This window comes from Maniola jurtina, chromosome 17, assembly GCF_905333055.1.
Source record: "Maniola jurtina chromosome 17, ilManJurt1.1, whole genome shotgun sequence".
NCBI classification, from domain to species: domain Eukaryota; kingdom Metazoa; phylum Arthropoda; class Insecta; order Lepidoptera; family Nymphalidae; genus Maniola; species Maniola jurtina.
Window position 1 is genome coordinate 7,231,672 of NC_060045.1, and position 15,951 is coordinate 7,247,622.

The following is a 15,951-nucleotide window of genomic DNA, read 5'->3' on the forward strand; positions in this document are numbered from 1 at the left end:
ATTATACAGTTGTATGGTACCTACTTATTTATGCACCTATTGGTACCTAATACCTAGGTATCTAAAAGTACCTAGGTATTAATACTATTACAGGTGTAAGGTATAGATCTTTAAGTAATAGTCATTAAATCTTTATTGTTTTAATTTGTTTTATTTCATTTTAAAAATAAAAGTTCTTAGGGTTTACATAAGTAACCAATCCTGGAATTTGCCTGCCTGGATATTGCCTGAAATCTATGTTCAAAACTAAATTAAAGCGACAGGTTTAAATGCTATTCCTTTTGTAATGCTCCCTGCACTACGGAAAAGGACAGCACTAGATTTAGAACCTGTCATTCTAGTTTAAAGATTGCGTCTCACCCCAAGTCCCAACTGCTTGTGAAAGTCTCATCAAAATTGGTTCTGTCAATTCAAAGATTAGCACACCAAATTGATTACTTATAGCTTAACAAATACTACAGTAACATACAGACTTAATAACAGACAGTAAGTCATTCAAGAAGTGGTTATAAAAAAATAACAACGAAGACTGGCATGCCTGCCACAGCTCTCTAACCTAACCAATAACTCATTCAATATATCAAAATCTTTGAAATGAGCAACCGTTGAGTTTCTTGCTGGTTCTGCTATAAAAACATTTTTTAATACTTAATAAAACAGAAGAGAAAAAAAAAACATTTTATTTAATTTTAAATATTTATATTATTACAAAATTGTACAGGAGTGTTACTGCACTGACAGCTTATGGGAGCTTATTCTGTAGTGTAGTCTTGATGCAGGAACACCACAATGCAGTCTTCTAGCAAAGTGGATTAGGCACTAATCCACAGGCTTTCAAGCTCGGGTTTCACTGAAAAAGGAATTATTGATCTTTAATTTTCTAAATTGCTAATTAGACAATTAGGTAATATTCTTCTTATTTTACTATATATCTGTTAAGATAGATAGTAGTCTTGTGTTATTTATAATATTTAATAACTACATGATGCCCTTTTAAGTTTTAAAAATCCAGTGCTAACTCTTTGATTTCCAGAATACCTAGTCTATGTAGTCCAGTATGACACCAAATACTCCATACCAAATAAATGATAATAATGACAACTTAATTTGCACGGATTTATCCCATAGGAACTGTTTTTCTGTAATAAAACATCAGCAATGTCCATCTCCGGGATACAAGAACCTTGTACCTTTCCTCAAAATTGGTTGAACAGGTAGGCTGTAAAAAGCTAGCGGACAGACAAACAGATACACTTTATTCTGACATACAGCTTAAACTCAATGTCCTGATTCTGCATATTTGTAAGTTACTAAGCATAAACATTTAAAAATTTATAACACCCCTGACAAGTGAAGGTTACAAGTAACTAGAAAAGAGCTGATAAGTTTCAATTGGCTGAACCGATTTTCTTGGATTAAGTATAGCTAAGAACACTCAATCAAGCCCACCTTTCAAACAAAAAAAAAAACTAAATTAAAATCGGTTCATTAGTTTAAGAGCTACGATGCCACAGATAGATACCTCAAACTTATAACACCCCTCTTTTTGGTTCGGGGTTAAAAAAATTAAGAGATTATGTTAACTTTATCACTTAATTATTTATTAAAGTGTTATATAAGGTTGCCTTTCTATTGAACTATTATACATAGATTAAATGTTTTATTGCCACTTTAAACACAAGTCCTAGCTTTTAATTTTGTAGAACCAAACTGTATGGTATATTACAAGATTAAGTCTATGTAATGTTGTAATCTTAACACCAAAGCTGCCTAAAAAAATGTTGGAATTTTAATAGCCAAAGCTGTCTAACAAATATACTAAATAATCAGTGATGGGCTATGGCTCAATAGTTTTTGAACCCATTTTATGCTAGGTACCTAATAGACTAGTTATTTAAGTAGGTACAAAATAATAATGAAGTTATGATTTCACTATAAGCGACTAGATACTCTTGAAACCTGATCACTTGCTTGCCTTATTCAAATCAAGAGATTGGTATGTAGATAGTTATATCTCTAGTCTTTTCTAGTTACTGTAACCTTCACTTGTCGGGGGTGTTATAAATTTTTAATTTACACTTGTGATTTCACTATAGGTTAGGTCACTTCCCTTAATCAAATCAAGAGATTGGTATGTAGATAGTTATATGTACCTATTAAGTACATACCAATCTAGTTATTAAGTGCTATTATTCTAAAAAAACCTATGTAGACGTGATATCAAGAGACAGTAAACGTACATATAAAGCTGACATACGATATTATTAGGTACTCATTGCATTTTATTTAAATAGTACCTACACACCTAAATACAATATATATTATAATCACTAGTTCTTGAATAACTATTTAAATGAACTTCTGTATATTAAAATCCTTTCATTCAGTTTGCTTTTATTTATTTTCACTTTAACAGACAACAGAACGGTAACTTTTTTTAATCTGACGAAAATTTGGCTTTGGATACCAGTGTTTTAGTGATTTCAGAGTGAATATAGATGAATTACCATAGACAAACATACCATAGAGTATGCGGTGGGTGTCGCTTGACTGTCACTGTCACGCTGTTAATCATCTGTCAATAGCGTCAAAAAACGAAATAATATATGCCAAATTAGACAAAATGGCAGCGTATATCTGTCCCACTTTTTTGTGAATGTGTAAGTGAGACAAAAGTTGGACCTACGTTTCCACATGTTGGTATCGTCATGGTATCTACGTTCTGTCCAAAACTGACAGTTAGGACTAGCTCGTACTATCGATGAATACGTTAACCTTGGCAGTCAGGAGTAGTCGATACTATTAACCATGTATGCGGTGTTCAATGTTGTACTAACGGTACTGTTAACATATTGCAATACTGCTCCAAAACCTTTATTGTGAGAATTTTCACGACTACATAGATAGGTATCTCATATTATCTAAACATTTAAGACTTTTTTTATTACTTACTCAATATATTACACTTATAGATTTGATCTATAATATAGAATTTATATATAAAATTGTGTAGTTTATGAAATTGAAAGCTTCGGATTTAAACTTACATCATACATTAAATGGCTAGTTTTTTCCCCACTACTTCATTCGCGTGTTATAATTATTATTTATAGCCAATATAGTAGGTAGGTACTCGGGGATGATGTAACTATCTATTAGAGAAAGAATTTTCAGAATCAGATGATTCCGGAAAATAATATATGTATTACTACTCTATTTCCTACATACAAACCAAGATACAAACTTACAAACTATATCACTTTATGGTATTAGTCATTAATTTTAGTTATTCTAAGGTATAAGTGTAGATATAAGTATTATTCATACGTTAAACTGACTGACTGACAATATTACATCAACGTACAGCTTACTCGTACCTATATAATCGCTGGGTCAGACAATTGAGATTTTCACCTAGAGTTCCTTTACAACGTACCTATACATACCTACGAAGGGATTTTCAGAAATTTTTAACAAAAAAAGGGTAGGTGCGTTTTATAAGTCGGATCACTTATATAAACATCAAAGTAATAAAACATCAGATAGGCAAAGCTCATACATACTAACAAAATATTAATATAATGATACAGCCAAGAGTGGAAGCCCAAGATACCTATTCACTCTTAATTTGTTATGTATTATGTTACAAAATATAAAAACGACAACTCAGCCAAGTGCACAATTTAATATGCTCCTAAAACCGTGAATGACTCCTATTATTACATCAAAGTACCTGAACGGGTCACCCGTAAAATCGTACGTATAACGCTAAGATACGTGTAAAATTAAGTGTTAAAAATTAGTGTAGAAATGTTGATTAGATCCAGGTATTTAGCGGCTTGCGATTGAGCGGTCACATCTTCCATACAACTCGCTTGCACGCGTTGATACGCCGTCATATCACAATTCTATGGTTCGTTTGTTCCGTTATTATAGGCGTTGAATTCGTGTCATATGCCTAATTAATGTACTTGACTCCATTTTGAAGGGTTCTTAAATAGTTTCTAAGGCAGCGATAAGCCAGCATAATTTTATTATTACTTACTGAACTTTTCGTAGGTACGATAAGATACTTACGTTCAAAACAAAGCAACTCTATTCCGGCCAAGTTTACTTAACTTGGGACCCGAGCTGAATGCGCCTTTTTTAACCCACGACCCAAAAAGAGGGGTGTTATAAGTTTGACGTGTGTATCTGTGTATCTGTCTGTGGCATCGTAGCTCCTAAACGAATGAACCGATTTTAATTTAGGTTTTTTTTGAAAGGTGGTTTGATCGAGTGTTCTTAGCTATAATTGAAGAAAATCGGTTCAGCCGTTTGAAAGTTATCAGCCCTTTTCTATTTACTGTAACCTTCACTTGTCCGGGGTGTTATAAATTTTTTATTTACACTTGTTAATTAATTAGTTTACTTTTTATGTGTAAAAGAAAATAATAATTTTCGATAATATACAAGAATATACACAAACATAATTTTTTTTGAGTTAAAACTTTGTTAAAACGGCGGCCACAATATGAGGGCGTGCATAATATGTATCTATCTACGTCATCCAAACGAAATCTCAAGGCATAAAGTAACATTGAAATTTTCTATTAAATCTTTAGACACCAAGTATAAATTTTAAAAATTGAGCCATATTTATAGCCAATAATAATTTACGATAATTATATTACTTAAGTTGATTTTAAACTACGGAATATAATAATATATATAAATATCGCTCACCCTACTTTTAAATGTCACTGTTCACACTGTTAGATGTAATAATATTACATCTAAGTGTAAACAGTGACATTTAAAAGTAGGGTGAGCGATACTTATATGTTATATTATATTTCCGTAGTTTGAAGGCAACTTTAAGCTTTCTTTCGATTTAAAATTAGTGTACTATATTTTTATTGACTTTAGTAATAAACTAACAAGTGTTTATTTACATTTATTTTCGTGTCGAATGTCCAATAATAGACGTTACTAATTTTATCTCCACTCTACCGATAGTCTCGCAAGTGTAAACACGGACAAGTATTTTCATAATAATCATAATCATAATCATAATCATAATAATCATATTCTTTATTTGCTGAATACAGGTAAAAAAAGTTGTACAAAGAGCATACAATGAGTCCAATGTATTCACCATTTCTGGCATGCAAATATAGTAATTAATATAATAATTGGGAAATCAATTGGTAGTTTTTGTGGTATTGTTACGTTGTGCGACCTTGGTCTAACAATGATGGATCTGTGAGCACTGTCGCTCATTATTTCAGTCGGAGAGCCTCTCCACAATGTTGAAAGACTACTAGTATTACACATGGGAATCACCAATCAAACTTTGACGTTTCTGAGATGTTGGATCGGTTGTAATCAGTCTTTCTACGTTTTAAAACCCGCTGTATTGTTGAGTCGTCAATCAAGTGCCGGCGGTTATTTCTGATACCTGGTATTACGCCTCCTTTTTCCTTTTATATTTAAAGAATATTGAAATTTAATTAAAATTCCTTAGATCTCACATCGAGTTGTTTGAGATTAATCGTAATGAGTTCTCTAAGAGGTAGATATAGTGAATATTATCGCAGGTTTATTATTTTCTAGGAATAACTACTTAAAATCTCTTGTTAAGTATTGGACTGAAACCTGGATTCCTCTGGTTGTATTAAAAATTTATTTGTACCTTAATAAAATTAAGTTATTAATAAAGTTAAGAGGTACTTAGTTTCAAAACTTATATTTACGTTGGTCAATTTTTTTATGCCTTCATTAGTTCTATTCCATTCACATAACCTAGGTATCAAAATTTTATGGTAATTCAAAAATCTCTTATGGAGTATACATACACCAATACTTTATACAGAAACACGGAGCTGAAGCTTAATTAAAATAACACAAAAATAATAATCTAGCACAAGTTTAACAGCATACAAATGAACCGACAAAAATCTTAACTAGCTGTTTATCAATAAGCCAGTCTTCCTGTATTAAATAAAAACTACAATTATGGATCATCAATTTCACGACAACAATAAAGAAGTGAACGTAAAAATTAATTATTCGCCATCGGCACGCCATTCTAATAATCATAAATAACACTGCAATCGGATCAAACGCGGTAGGTCTACAACAATGTGCGAAACATTAAAAATATCAACAATAGAACTTTTGACGTTCATAGTACATACAGAATTACAAAATACTTTTTTACCATCGCTAAATTATTTTTTAAGCAAATTACAACTCTATTCCCTTGTAACAAGGTTGTGGTTAGTTAGTAGAGGTGTAAGTAGTCGGCGGGACTATGGTTGTCGCTTGCAACAGCTGGCGTAGCGTGGAAAATCGATTTTCACGTGGGCCCGACGGATGTCACATCTGCGCGACTGTACCGCTTGTCTGCACCCAAAATATACGTCATCAAGGAAATCATATCAACATTATTATAATAACTCTAAATATAGACTTCTTTCTCTTTCTAAATATAGTGTTAGGTATTTATTCTTATATAGACCTAAGGTATAATATATTACATATGTTGTGTAGGTAGATATATACCTACCTAGCTAAGCGCTCCTCGTGAAATGTTCTGAAAATCTCACTGAAATCTATTTGGTTTAAAGGTTCGATTCCCGGCAGAGGTTTGGAATTTTATAATTTCTAAACTGGTCTGGTCTGGTGGGGGGCTTCGGCCGTGGCTAGTTACCACCCTACCGGCAAAGCCGTGCCGCCAAGCGATTTGGCGGTTTAATGAAAACTGGCATACCCCCTCCTAGTTAGCCCGCTTTCATCTTAAACTGCATCATCACTTACCACCAGGGAGACTGCAGTCAAGGGCTAACTTGTATCTGGACTTGTATCTGAATACCTACAGAGTAACTAACTAACTGGTTTGATATTATTTAGAGATATCTAAACACCAGGTATTTATCGTACGTAGTTCGAATCAGGAAATGAGAACAGCGATATTTTTTCTATTTTACTTCAAATAAAGTTATTTTTAATATGAATAAAAAACCCTTACCGTGAACTCGTGTTTTAGCTGTTTTTAGACTTATGCAAATCTTTTAATTTAAAAGCAGCTGGTATAGTCATAACAATAACAATTTTAGAACATCCACTTAAAATACAATAGGTATAACAGGGTAAAATTGACCTGGCTGTATTATTTAGGCATCTATAATTGAATATACGTTGGTGGACAGACGGATTCATAATATGAGTTTCAGAAAGTACAGCTACTTACCTACGCAAGAGATATAAGACTGTGGAGTGTGAAAATCCATTTAAAAGACCAGTACAAACAGTGTTTTGAGATGACAAGGAAGGGTTTTGCACATGTATTTTTGTTTATATGTTTTATTTATTTGTATGTTTATATCTACCTATGTCGTATGAAGTGTCAGAATAATTAATAGCACCCATGGATGTACCCATTGATTTTAAAAGCGACACCCCGCCACCCCTATGTACCATATAATAATTCTTGTGTAGGTACGTGTAAGTGTAAGTACTTAAAATTTCTTTGATAGCATCTTACAGGTATAGAAGCCTCACTCAGCAAAGACATTTAAATAAAAAGCGACTCTTGTCTCGTGACAAGAGTCGTAATAAAATGCAGTTTAGCTCATGCAAGACTACGGTATAAAGTTAAGGAATGCCTCTCTTTCTGTCGCGTACACTCGCTTATCTCTTACCTATCTATCCTTCACTCTTATGATATCGAAGAGGATCGGGAGCCGGCGGTCACTAGCACCACCATGGTAGACCTTGGTGTCAGCGACCCTTCGACAAATTGATCATCCATCAAGAAAACCACAAACATTTCAATAAAAACAACACGATTCCATCCCAGACCACACAGGGACAGAAGCCGGTGAAAATCAGAAAGCTATCACCGTTGCGAATCGTTTTAACGCAAACGTATAATCGTTCTATTTGTTTTAAGCCAGCCATAACAGCTTGAATAAAAACATCAAAGGGGGTGTAAGAGACCCAAAGGAGTAATTATAATTTGTCTCGGTTTACCGGAAATAGTTTGTGTCGCTATTAATCGCGGTTGTATTCTGGGAACGCCCTTTGACGGAGGCCTTGCACGGCAGACTTGCTGGCAGTTGTACCCACTCACACAGGATTTAGAGAAGTCACGTGTGTTAATGTGGCTATTTCTATTGCATACAACCACAATATATTCTAAACTAAATTGTCACGTCTAAAATATCTAATGCTTATTCTTTTCGTAAGGATAGCACTGGCCGGCGCTGTGTAAATTGTTAAAGTTATACGAAAACAATCACACTATATAATATTATAAAGGCGAAAGTTTGTATGCGTGTGTGTGTGTGTGTGTGTATGTTTGTTACTCTTTCACGCAATAACTACTGAAAGGATTTGGCTGAAACTCGGAATGGAGATAGATAATATCATGGATTAGCACATAGGCTACTTTTCATCCCGGAAAATCAAAGAGTTCCTACGGGATTTTAAAAAACCGAAATCCACGCGGGCGAAGCCGCCGGCATCTTCTAGTGCATAATATATTAGAATACCTCCTCTCAAGCTACCCGTGCAAAACCAGGCCAGGTCACTAGTCATATTTAAAATTAACTTTTCACTCTACTTTTACTTCCCTGACTTACTCAAATGTGCTCAAATTACTTACCCTAAGATTACGATCGAAGTAGTAGAATCGAAAGTTTAAAGAAGCTAATCGTAGCAAATAAATAATCGAAATTTCCATAGGGTGCTTACTTGAACTTTAGATTTTAATACAAAGTTAGTAGTTGTCCTCAATTTCATTTGTTGCTAGCAAGTCCCAGTGAGAATTACTACTCGAAATTAAAACAGACTGGGACGCGGATGTCGTCTAGAACTCCATTTATAAGTTTAATTAAACATTTCTGAAACATCATGCACATTTTGATTTTCCTTTTACTTTAGATGAGAAATTCACGAAAACGCTGAAATCGTAGATCCGATATTAGCTAACTGGTTGAAACACCAATAGGTAATTTTAGAATTCTCAAATTAATATTTTATCAATTAATTACTCATTATTAATTGATACTATGATGTTAGTGGTTTACCATTTCATTAGTTTCGTTTTTAATCTCTGTTCTAATATTATAAAGAGGTAAAGTTTGTGAGTTTGTTTGTAGGAAGTAATCTCTAGAACTACTGAACCGATTTTGAAAATTCTTTCACCAATCGAAAGCTACATTATTCTTGAGTGACATAGGCTATATTTAATTTTCAATGAAATTATAGATCTCTCCAAAAATCGTAATAAATAAGCTACCTGTGAAGCCGGGGTGAGTTGCTAGTACATAATATCCTTCCGACCGAATTTCAGCCACGGCGATCAATCTTTACAATACACGAACAAGTTAAAATATTGAAAAAGGTTTGAAAAATCTTAAAAAAATATGTTTGTTTCCAGCATTTCGCGCACAATTAACGTGACATATCTCTCTTGCAGCTGTAATGCTGATAAATGCCGACAAAAAGACACGAGAAAGCGTTGTCGTACTGATTGTGCTCGGGCTGAAGAAGCCTAGAATACCTACGCTTGACTACGGCGTAATCAAGACGTAGCAACAAGAAATTAATAAAAATCATACTTTAAATATTACGTCATTGTAGTGATAAAAATTTTGTTTTGAATTTCCAATTAATTTTATTTGTCTGATAACGTATATTGTTATTTACAATTTTTAATAAATATGTACATAAAGATAATGTTTAAAGTATCGATAACGTCACCGTAATAAATTTAACCGATTTTGACGAGATTTGGTACAGAAGCTTGCAACCCGAGGACGGATACATGCTACTTTTTTAATCGGAAAATCAAAGAGTTCTCATGGGATTAATAAAAAGCCTAAATCCACGCGGGCGAAGCCGCAAATATTATCTAGATTCTAGTTTAAATAATAATAAGCACACTAGATGATGCCCGCGACTTCGTCCGTGTAGAAATAATATGTCTGAAAATCCCGCGGGAACCATCGATTTTTATGGGCTAATAAGTAGCCTATGTGTTAATCCAAGGTATTATCTTCATTCCAAACGTTATCTCTATTCCAAAAAGCTAAATCCGTCTAGTCTTTTCGTCAATTTCGTTATTTAGGTAGATTTTTTAAACCCCCCCCCCCCCCCCCCCCCCCCGACCCAAAAAGAGGGCTGTTATAAGTTTGACGTGTGTACTGTACTCGTATCTGTGTATATGTGTGTATCTGTGTATCTGTCTGTGGCATCGTTAACTCCTAAACTATGTGAACCGATTTTAATTATGTTTTTTTTGTTTGAAAGGTGGCTTGATCGGGATTGTTCTTATTATTGTGTGTGTGTTGATTAGCTATAATCCAAGAAAATCGGTTCTGCCGTTTGAAAGTTATCAGCTCTTTTCTAGTTACTGTAACCTTCACTTGTCGGGGACGGTATAAATTTTTAATTTACACTTTTATAACTAGAAATGATTCCAAAAATGTAGGTAAGTTATAAATAGTCGGTAATTTATAGTAATTCCTACGTTACGATGTATGGGCAGAGTGCGAGCCCTTTGAAGGGCGGCTGCACCCGGAGCGGGAACACCGTGACGTATCGCGATTTTCACGCATCCATCCCGCCGACCGGCCTTTGTCACAAAGGAAATTAACTAGTTGCGCTGCGTGTGTGTGTGAGTACTGTTGACAAAAAAACCCGGCTGAATTTGTTGTGGGCTCTTCTCAGACTTGGGCGCGTTTGGAATCCTCGTAGCTTTAGTTTTAATGTAATTAATTTATAACCACTATATCGTACAATTTCGACCATCAAAAGGAGTACAATTGTACCTACTTTGAATAAATGATTTAGACTTGACTACCCATCCATTATAATATACCTAGTACCTACCTATACCTACTGTATTTTTAAGTGTTTTGTGAACATGCTGTACCTTAAAATAATAATTAAAAAATAAAATATAATAAATGCGAAAGGGTATTTGTTTGTTAATTTGTTGGTTTGTCCTTCAATCATCAATCACGTCGCAACGGAGCAACGGATCGACGTGATTTTTTAAATGGGTATAGTAAAAGACCTGGAAAGTGACATAGGTTTCTTTATATCCTGGGGAATCAATGATTTCACACGATATTTTCAAAATCTAAATCTACGCGACTGAAGTCGCGGGCATCATCTAGCAGAATAAAAACCAGCCAAGTGCGAGTCGGTACGTAGATAAAGGATTTCGTACTATTGTACATGATTATGTAATTTTTTTTTAAATTTGCATGGCATCCCTTTTGAATTTTTTATTATTTGTTGTTATAGCGGCAATAGAAAATCTTATACACTCAAACTTGAATATTTACAGTAATATAATTAATATTTTCTTTGCTAACCATACCAACTATAATCAACAGTCAGTATGCCAATGAAGGAAGAACCATTGTTACTGTGTTGAATGAAAACTTCTATTTGAGTAGATGTTAAGCATTTTTTGTGTGTTTTAAAGCCATTTTCAGCAGATGTTCTCATTTGATCGATCAGTCTATGGTCAGAAAGGTGGATAGTTATTATTTTTGCAAACCATGAAATTACTTTTCACTCACTTTTACCTTATTTAGAACTAGCTTTTGCCGGCGACTTCGTCTGCATGGTGTGATTTATAGCCTACTAGATGATTCCTGATTCGTAAAACCGTGATAACCTAGTGGTTAATACGTCCGCCTTCTATTCGGGAGGTTGGGGTTCAATCCCGGGCACGCACCTCTTACACTTCAGAGTTTAAACGTCTTTGTCAGCTCAATATCACTTGCTTTTACGGTAAGCTGTAAGTTTTCCTTGTAAAATAAAATGAAATAAATAAAATAAAATATTAGTACCTATGAATTCTGTCATGGCTAGCATTATTGATCTGCGTACTGAAAATGAAATACAGATACTTAGAACTATATATTTTCAACTCAGAAAAATGGTATAGTACCTATTTTCCTTTGAGTTGTCATTGAAAACGTTTTCCATTCACTTGTGTAGTTATGGTTCACTCCGCTTGTGTTCCGAGAAACGATGAAGCCCCTATTTATCCAATACCTATCGGAAATAATATCTGGTATTCTCTCTTCTCTTTGAATGTCTAATATTGCGTTTATGTACACACTACATATTATTTGTATCGTTATTTACATTGAGCTATTGCAATTTTAATAAGTTATCCTTATTTTTAGGGTTCCGTACCTCAAAAGGAAAAACGGAACCCTTATAGGATCACTTTGTTGTCTGTCTGTCTGTTCGTCCGTCCGTCCGTCGTGTCTGTCAAGAAACCTATAAGGTACTTCCCATTGATCTAAAATCATGAAAGGTAGGTAGGTATATAGGTCTTATAACACAAGTACAGGAATAAATCTGAAAACCGTGAATTTGTGGTTACATCGTTTAAAAAAATGTGTTTCAATTTTCAAAATAAGATAACTATACCAAGTGGGGTATCATAATATGAAAGGGCTTTACATGTACATTCTACAACTGATATTTATTTATTTTTATGTAAAATAGTTTTTGATACATTGTGCAAAAAATACCCGGATACGGAACCCTCAGTGCGCCGCGAGTCTGACTCGCACTTGGCCGGTTTTTTTTGCCCCGGAAAATCACAAAGTTCTCATGGGATTGAAAAAAAAAATTCAATCTCCCGTTTTCAATCTTCCTCCTAAACTGAAGTGTTAGGTGATAAATTAAATCACCTAATAAATTAAAATCTGTGTAGTGAAATTAGATTAAAATCGTGGGAACTGCCATATTGATTTTGCCGTTTTGCCGTAACATTGTTGTCATCGATTTTTTTGCAAACGATGGTTTCGGTTGACGGCACAATCGATTCTGCGCTTTACGAAGATTTTCGTCAAAAAAAAAACTTAATTTCGTATATTCTAGCTAACTAGGGCATATCGGTTGGGAAGTCTTGAGAACTTGTCAAATATTAAGTGGACGCTTTTCGCAAGAACTAGTGGTGGTGGGTGTACTTACTTAGTGATTCTTTTTGCGCTTATTAGTTATGTAGCTTATTGAGAGTAAATAAAAGAAAAGCAAAGAAAAGTTATTTATTTTCGTATGCAACAAAAAAAAATCATTATTGTAAGATAGAAAATATAAGTATTTTAATTTGTAACATCCTCCGAAGTCCAAACAGCGTAGAAAACAGGTCATCCCAAGTTATGCTAAGTGTCAAACACGTACATAGTGCCCTTATACGCCCAGGATTATTACAGATCCTTGATAAGGCACGCGTGACCGAGACCTTTCCAAAATATAACCTTCAATATATTCGACGTAAGCTGCTCTACATACCTATGAGCACTATATTTTATAAAAGTTTTTCGAACTCTGCTTTCCGGGACGCAAGCTACCTCTGTACCGAAATTCATATCAAGTGCTTAAACGGATGGATCTTTGAGAATCCCGTGGGAACTCTTCGATTTTCCGGGATAAAAAGTAGCCTATGTCCGTCCCCGGGATGTAAGCTGTACCAAGCTAACTCTGTATCTTTCATCAAAATCGGTTAAATTGTTGGGCCGTGAAAAGCTAGCAGACAGACAGACAGATAGATTAGCTATCGTATTTATTAGTATGGATATGGATGGATAATCAGATAGTTTTTGCTACACCGCCTATCCAGCGCACTTTTGGGCGCTACTTTTCTTCCTTGCTTTATGGGAGTATACTGAGTCTTTTATCGTTATTTAGTTCGATGTTTCGAACGTTATATTTTCAAGTTTATGCGTTGGCCAGGTGGTCTGACAACACCGATGTGCCATTTCGGACTCGCGAAAACTCAGCCGCGAATAGGTGAAACAAATTTGAAAGGGATTTCTCAAAGCGTTATGAGGCACTGTTCTCAACAGAACTCTTGGATGGCAACAATACGCCGATAAAACTTATGGCTCACACCACTTTGCACTTGTTTGTGTTTCGAGAATTCATGGAAATTCTTTGCGGCTCAATTTATCGGCATTTTTAGATTTTTGTGTACTTGGGTGGATAACACACACACACACACATACACACACACACACACACACACACACACACACACACACACACACACACAGAAAATTAGTGACAACTGCAAGGTAACTAACCATGAGTGATAGCGTCTATCGGAATAAAACTAGACAAGATTACAGTTATCTTAACTTTTTATAAAAGGAGAGGCTGACTGACTGATGATATCTGATAATGATAACTAACAAATGATGATACTATCTCTACTATTATAGGCCAATTAAAGTACCTACCTACTTGTAGTTAAACCTACTTCTACTATTAAATCAATCAATCAATCAATCATCAATCACACTAATATTATAAAGGAGAAAGTTTGTATGTGTGTGTGTGTGTGTATGTTTGTTACTCCTTCACGCGAAAACTACTGGACGGATTGGGCTGAAATTTAGAATGGCAATAGATTATACCCTGGATTAGCACATAGGCTACTTTTATCTCGGAAAATCAATGAGTTCCCACGGGAATTTTAAAAAACTTACATCCACGCGAACGAAGTCGCGGGTATCAGCTAGTTACTATTAAATCAATTTTCGTACTTTGAGAGTAGGTACATACTTACTCCGAAAGAGTTCAGAGGCGCCGATGTCAGTAAGTATCATATCTCATAATCGGGAAGTAGAATCATGAGGGACGATTGTCCTAAACCGCATAATGCGAGTTATTGCCTTTCGTTATACAATCTTTTGACACTTTCGGGCAAAGAAGAATTTGTTTAAGTTGTAAATTTTAATAGCACAAGTAGGTATGTAAGATGCAATCAGTTTTACTAGGTATTTTTGACGATAGGCATTAAACCTTATACTACTTATTCGGACAACTATCAAAATTAAATTAATCTTTATCATACATATTATTATATTCTACACTCTATAATCACTACTCATAATATTAATATAAATTGTGAAAGTGTATTTGTTGGTTGGATTGTTGGTTTGTTTTTCAATTACGGCGCGGGGCAATGTATGAACTTGAATTTTATCATGGATATGTGCTTATAATCATGGAAAATTAAAAATTTCCATGGGATTTTAACCTAAATTCACCCGGGCGAATTTGGGGCCATCACAGCAATGCTTAAAACACAACAGGTACATATAACAAGTCGAAATACAACATCACGAATGGTCAAATCTATCAAAGAGTTAGGTGACTTGCACATTCGCACTTTAAACGAGAGACACTAGGGTTAACACATCTAATGACGGTCGTCGGTCGCCCATTACAAGTTGTTAGCGAACGTACCAACGAACCGACGCCGAATCGCATTGGACACGCTGCGTTTGGAACTGAGTATGATATCGATATGTTTGGAAGAACAAATGTGTTAATGCCCTTAATGGTACCTTTGCCTAATCCTAAAAATACTAGTCACACTAATATTATAAAGGCGAAAGTTTGTATGTGTGTGTGTGTGTGTGTGTGTATGTTTGTTACTCCTTCACGAAAAAACTACTGGACGGATTTGGCTGAAATTCGGAATGGAGATTGATAATATCTTGGATTAGCACATAGACTACTTTTTATCCCGGAAAATCAAAAAGTTCCCACGGGAATTTTAAGAAACCTACATCCACGCGAACGAAGTCGCGGGTATCAGCAAGTAGGTAATAAAAGTTTGTTTCACTAACCATATTATAAATCCGAAAGTGCGTTTGTTAGTTGGTTTGGCTTTCAAACGGCTGAACCGATTTTCTTGGATTATAGCTAAGAGCACTCTTGATCAAGCCACCTTTCAAACAACTACAAAAAAAATACATTATTACCTAAAGTTGATTGCGCGCAAGGTCTTAGTGAGTTTCATTTTTAACCTCCAACCCAAAAAGAGGGGTGTTATAAGTTTGACCAGTGTATCTGTGTATGTCTGTGGCATCGTAGCTCCTAAACTAATGAACCGATTTTAATTTAGTTTTTTCTTGT

General features: G+C 34.7%; 1 long non-coding RNA gene across 1 annotated transcript; it reads right to left on the reverse strand.

Moving 5' to 3' along the window:
* Positions 1-664: 664 nt before the first annotated feature.
* LOC123873618 lies at positions 665-2,233 on the reverse strand. The gene is made up of 2 exons (XR_006797719.1): positions 2,078-2,233; positions 665-850 (listed from the first exon to the last, which is right to left on the reverse strand). It is a non-coding gene; the product is annotated as an uncharacterized LOC123873618 (long non-coding RNA).
* Between the last annotated feature and the right edge of the window lie 13,718 nt (positions 2,234-15,951).